This window comes from Canis aureus, chromosome 32 (assembly GCF_053574225.1).
Source record: "Canis aureus isolate CA01 chromosome 32, VMU_Caureus_v.1.0, whole genome shotgun sequence".
In the NCBI taxonomy this organism is placed as follows: Eukaryota; Metazoa; Chordata; class Mammalia; order Carnivora; family Canidae; genus Canis; species Canis aureus.
The window spans coordinates 12,571,636-12,577,635 of record NC_135642.1 but is presented as its reverse complement, the minus strand read 5'-3'; positions in this window follow the sequence as shown (position 1 = coordinate 12,577,635).

The following is a 6,000-nucleotide window of genomic DNA, read 5'->3' as shown; positions in this document are numbered from 1 at the left end:
CACGTTGGGCCCCCTGCATGGAGCTTGCTTCTCCCTCTGTGTCTCTGCCTCTCTCTCTCTCTCTCTCTGTCTCTCTCCCCTCTCTCTTTGTGTGTGTGTGTGTGTGTGCGTGTGTGTGTGTCTCATGAATAAATAAATAAAATGTTAAAAAAATAAAAGTAAAAATTGTAACAAAAATGGGCAGCCCCCCAAAAAAAAAAAAAATGGGCAGCCCCAGTGGCTCAGCGGTTTAGCTCCGCCTTCAGCCCAGGGCATGATCCTGTAGGCCCGGAATCAAGTCCCACGTCAAGCTCCCTGCATGGAGCCTGCTTCTCCCTCTGCCTGTGTCTCTGCCTCTCTCTCTCTCTCTCTCTGTCTCTCATAAACAAACAAACAAACAAATAATCTTTTTAAAAATTGCAACAAAAATATAAAATGCCTTGGAATAAGTCTAACAGGAAAAGCACACATCCTATATAAAGGAAATTTTAAGATATTAACGAAGGACACAAAACAGAAAAGCATACTACTGGATAAGATACCAATTGTCCATGAGTTGTTCTTTAAATTTAATATAACATGATCTTAATAAAAACTACATTAAGAGTTTTGGGGGAGGAATGCCTGGGTGGCTCAGTGGTTGAGCCTCTGCTTTCGGCTCAGAGTATGATCCCAGTTTGGGAATCGAATCTCACATCCGGCTCCCTGTGGGGAGCCTGCTTCTCCCTCTGTCTATGTCTCTGCTTCTCTCTGTGTATCTCATGAATAAATAAACTCTTTAAAAAAAAGAGAGAGAGAGAGAGAGAGTTTTTTGGGGAACACAAACAAGCTAGTTCCTACCTTTATATGACAAAATTAAAAAACAAGAAGAGCTAGGAAAACCCTGAAATAAGAGGGCCTGAACTGACCAGATATTAAAACATATTATGAAACTATAATTACAGGGGCTCCTGGGTGACTCAGTTGGTTATGCGTCTGACTCTTGATCTTCGATCAGGTCATGATCTCAGGGTCATGAGATGGAGCCCTGCTCCAGCTCCAAGCTGAAGGTGGAGCCTACTTAAGATTTTCTTTCTCCCTCTCCCTCACACCCTCTCCCGCTCTCTATGTCTCAAACAAACAAACAAACAAACAAACAAACAAAACCCCACACCTAGGATGCCTGGATGGCTCAGTGGTTTGGCATCTGCCTTCGGCTCAGGGCATGATCCCAGGGTGCTAGGATCGAGTCCTGCATCGGGCTCTCCTCAAGGAGCCTGCTTCTCCCTCTGCCTATGTATCTGCCTCTCTCTGTGTCTCTCATGAATAAATAAAATCTTAAAAAAAAAAAAACCCCACAACTATAACAATTACAAAGGACTTGTACAATAAGATAGGTCACTGGAACAGAATAGTTGTATCGGTGTCTTAGTTTCCTATTGCTGTTGTAACAAATTACCAACAAATGTAGTGGTTTAAAACAACAAAAATATATTATCTTACAATTCTGGAGGTCAAAATTCATAATGGGTTTCACTGGGGTAAAAGCAAAGTTTTGGCAGAATTGTGCCCCTTCTGGAGGTCCTAGGAGAAAATCTGTCCCCATGCCAGTCTCTAGCGTCATCTGCATTCTTTGGCTTAAGGTTCCTTCCTCCCTCTTCAGAGTCAACAATCTCCTTCTCTGACTCTGACATCCTTACTTCCTCTTATAAAAACCCTTGTGATTACATTGGGCCTACCCAGCTAATCCATGATAGTCTCCCCATGTCAAAATCCTTCAAAGGTTCTGCAGAGTCCCTTCTGCCATGTAAGGTGACATTCACAGGTTTCAGGATGTGGACGTCTTTGTGTTTGGGGGGCTGGGGTGGCTACTACTGTGCTTACTGCACTCAGATATGAATACATAGAGAAATTTAGTATATGATTTAAAAAAAAAGGCATGCCAAATCAGTGGGGGAAATAGGCTGTTTAGTAAGTGGTGCTGGGATGGCTGCATAGCCACGTAGAAAAAAATTAATTTAGATCCTTATAGTTTATGTTAGGGTAAATTTCCAATTGGTTCAAAGATATAAATGTAAAGTATTAGGTCAGGGAGCCTGATGTGGGACTTGATCCCCCAACTGGGATCACGCCCTGAGCCAAAGGCTGAGGCTCAACTGCTGAGCCACCCACACGTCCCTGAAAGTTCTTTAAAAAAAAAAAAAAAAAAAAAAAAAGATTTTATTTATTTATTTGAGAGAGAAAGAACGTGTGCATGAAGGGGAGTTAGGGACAGGGGGAGAAGGAGAAGCAGGCTCCTCACCGAGCAGCAAGCTTGACCCCAGGACCCTGAGATCATGACCCCAGGAAGGCAGACACTTAACCTACTTAGCCACCCAGGCACCCCTAAACCATGAAAGTTCTAAGAGAAATGATAGATTTGAGGAAAATCTAAGTAGGACACAAATTCAAAAGCTATAAAAAATTTGATACATTTGATTACATATTTTTAAAATTCTAAATGGCAAAACACAAAGTTAAATAAAATATAGACTAGGGGCAAATCTGGTGCGCAATGATCACAAAGAGTTTATTTTCTCTTATACTTAAAGATGTCTTATAAGTCAATGAGAAAGATTAACTAAAAAAATGGGCAAGGTTTATCAATAGCACACAGAAAAGGAGATAAAAATTGCTGTAAAGTATATTTAAAGAAACTCAATCTCACACATACTGAGAAAATGCAAATGAAAACCATACTGCTACACCCTAAGTTTAGGGAACCAGGCACTTATTGCTAGTAGAATTTTTTTTAATTTTTATTTATTTATGATAGTCACACACACACACACACACACACACAGAGAGAGGCAGAGACACAGGCAGAGGGAGAAGCAGGCTCCATGCACCGGGATGCCCGACGTGGGATTCGATCCTGGGCCTCCAGGATCGCGTCCTGGGCCAAAGGCAGGCGCTAAACCGCTGCGCCACCCAGGGATCCCACTAGTGGATTTTTTTTTTTAAAGATTTTTAAAAGATCCATTTATTCACAAGAGACACAGAGAGAGACAGAGACACAGGCAAAGGGAGAAGCAGGCTGCATGCAGGGAGCCCTATGTGGGACCTGATCCCGGACTTCAAGATCACGCTCGCCCTGGGCTGAAGGGAGGCACTCAACCACTGAGCCACCCAGGCGTCCCTGCTGGTAGGATTAATACAACTACAATATTTATGAAAGCAATTAGGTGGTATCTGTGAAAGTAATAGATGCAACTGGGCTTTGAATCAGCAGCTCCTTTTCTATATGGTTGTCCTATGGATAAACTTACAAATAGGTGACATGTTGACATTGTTTACAGTAGCAAAGGTTGATAAATGTCCTACATGCTTATCAATAGAGCTATGATACATTCATCCAGTGGATTACTATATAAATAAAAGGAAAAAATATATGTCGGAAGTTCTTTATGTACTGATCCCAACCTATCAAGATACTTAGTTAAGTGAAAAAGGCAAAATGGAGGATGGTGCGTATTGACAAGCTATTATCTGTGTAAAAAGAGGGAGAGAAGAAATATATACTTACACACTCATACCTACTTGCACACATGGTCTCTTTTCTACGTAGGATAGCTTTGGAAACATAGACAAGAAACTGGTAACAATTGGTTGTCTCCAAGAAGGGAAACGGGGTGTCTGGGAGACTGAATAAAAGGGAAAATTTTCCTTTTTTTTCTGTACTATTTGAACTTAGGTCATGTGAATGTGTACCCACTCAAAAACTAAAAATAATACAGACTTAGATTCAATTATTTAAAAAGAATACTTAATAAAACTTTTTGGAAAAATTTTAAAGGATGGGGGAACATTAAGAGCAAGAATTTGCCATAGTCTGGGAAGAAAGAAATCATATTTGATATTAAAGATAGTTGAAGAAAGGGGTGCCTGGCTGGCTGTGTTGGTAGAGCATGCCACTCTTGATCTTGAGGTTGTAAGGTTGAGCCTTATACTGGGGCTAGAGTTTCCTTAAAAAAAAAAAAAAAAAAAAAAAAAAGTCATAGGAAGATACCTCCCTTATGGAACAAAAGTAATTCATCAGACTTCTCTACAGCCTGGATGAAATGACTCTCAGAACTATACTACCTTTAGTTACTTGGTCTCCAAGCCAACCTTTTTTTTTTTTTTAACTTTATTTATTTATTTATGAGAGACACAGAGAGAGAGAGAGAGGCAGAGGGAGAAACAGGCTCCATGCAGGGAGCCTGATGCGGGACTCGATCCCTGGGACTCCAGGTCCTGGGACTCCAGGATCACACCCTGGGTCAAAAGCAGGTGCCAAACCGCTGAGCCACCCACGGATCCCCAAGTCAACCTCTTTTTATTTCCAGTTTTTTGTTTTGAAAAAAATCAAGCCTACAGAAATGTTGAAAGAACAGTGCAATTAAACACCTATGTACCTATTACCTAAATTCATTGCTTATTAATATTGTGCTATATTTGTTTTCTTTCTCTTGTTTTTTCGCTCTCTCACACATACATTTATACACATAAACATGTACACTTTTATTATCATTTTTAAGTGTGGATTTTGAGCTTTTGACCCCGAGATCGAGAGTTGCATGCTCTATCAATTGAGCCAGCCAGGCACCCCACACATAAAGGCTTTTAAAAAGCCATTTGAGGGGTGCCCGGGTGGCTCAGTTGATTAAGCCTTCCCCTGAGGTCATGATCTCAAGAGTCCTGGGATTGAGCCCCACATCAGGCTCCCTGCTCATAAGGGAGTCTTCTTCTCCCTCTCCTTCTGCCCCTCCCTCCCACTTGTGCTCTTTCTCTCTCACTCTGCTCTCTCTTTTTCTCAAATAAATAAAATAAAAAATTTAAAAGCCATTTGAAAGTAAGTTGCAGACATGTATTTTCTAATAAGGACATTCTCCTCTATAATACCATTATAACACCCAAGAAATTTAACATTGACACAAAAATATTATCTAATATATATAGTTTATATTCAGATTTCCAAGTGTCACCAAAATACATTTAATAGTTAAAAAGGAAGCAACAGATCCAAAATAGTCATTTGTGGTAAGCCCCATGTCAGCAAACCAAGACTTAATACCTAACCATTCCCTGGAATGTAACCTTTAGTCAACATGGAAAACCTGGTCAACACTAGTCAGATAATTCACCAGATGGATCCCTTCCATTCCCCTCAGAAGGGCAACTTGCCTGAAAGAATGCATTCTTTACTACTAATTTCCTTTCCCTGCCCTCTTTTGGCCTTCAAAACAACCTTCAATTCTGTGCAGTCCTCAGAGTTCCTTTCTATTGCTAGATGGGATGCTGCCTGATTTATGAATTGTTGAATAAATTACTTCAAGTGTAAATTTAAATTTTAAGATTGAATTTTTGTTGTTTAATATGGGTTGTGTTTTTATTTTTCTTTAAGATTTATTTATTTATTTATGAGAGACACGGAAAGAGAGGCAGAGACACAGGAAGAGGAAGAAGCAGGCTCTGTGAAGGGAGCCCGAGGTGGGACTCGATTCCGGGTCCCCAGGATCACGCCCTGGGCTGAAGGCAGGCGCCAAACCACTGAGCCACCCAGGGATCCCCTGGGTTGTGTTTTTTAAATACAGGGTTCAACCAAGGATCAAGCGTTGCCTTTCGAAAGTCTCTAGTTTCCTGTAATCTAGGAGGGTTCCCCTACCTTTTTGTGTTATTTGATTTCATGACATTGACTTATTTGTTTGTTTGTTTGTTTGTTTTTAAAGATTTTGTTTATTTATTCATAAGAGACACAGAGTGAGGCTGAGACATGGGCAGAGGGAGAAGCAGGCTCCATGCAAGGAGCCTGACATGAGACTTGATCCCAGGTCTCAGGGATCACGCCCTGAGCCAAAGGCAGATGCTCAACCACTGAGCCACCCAGGCGTCCCGACATTGACTTTTTTAAAAAAAGATTTTATTTAGGGGATCCCTGGGTGGCTCAGCGGTTTAGCGCTGCTTTCTGCAGGGGGTGTGATCCTGGCGCCCCGGGATCGAGTCCCATGTCGGGCTTCCTGT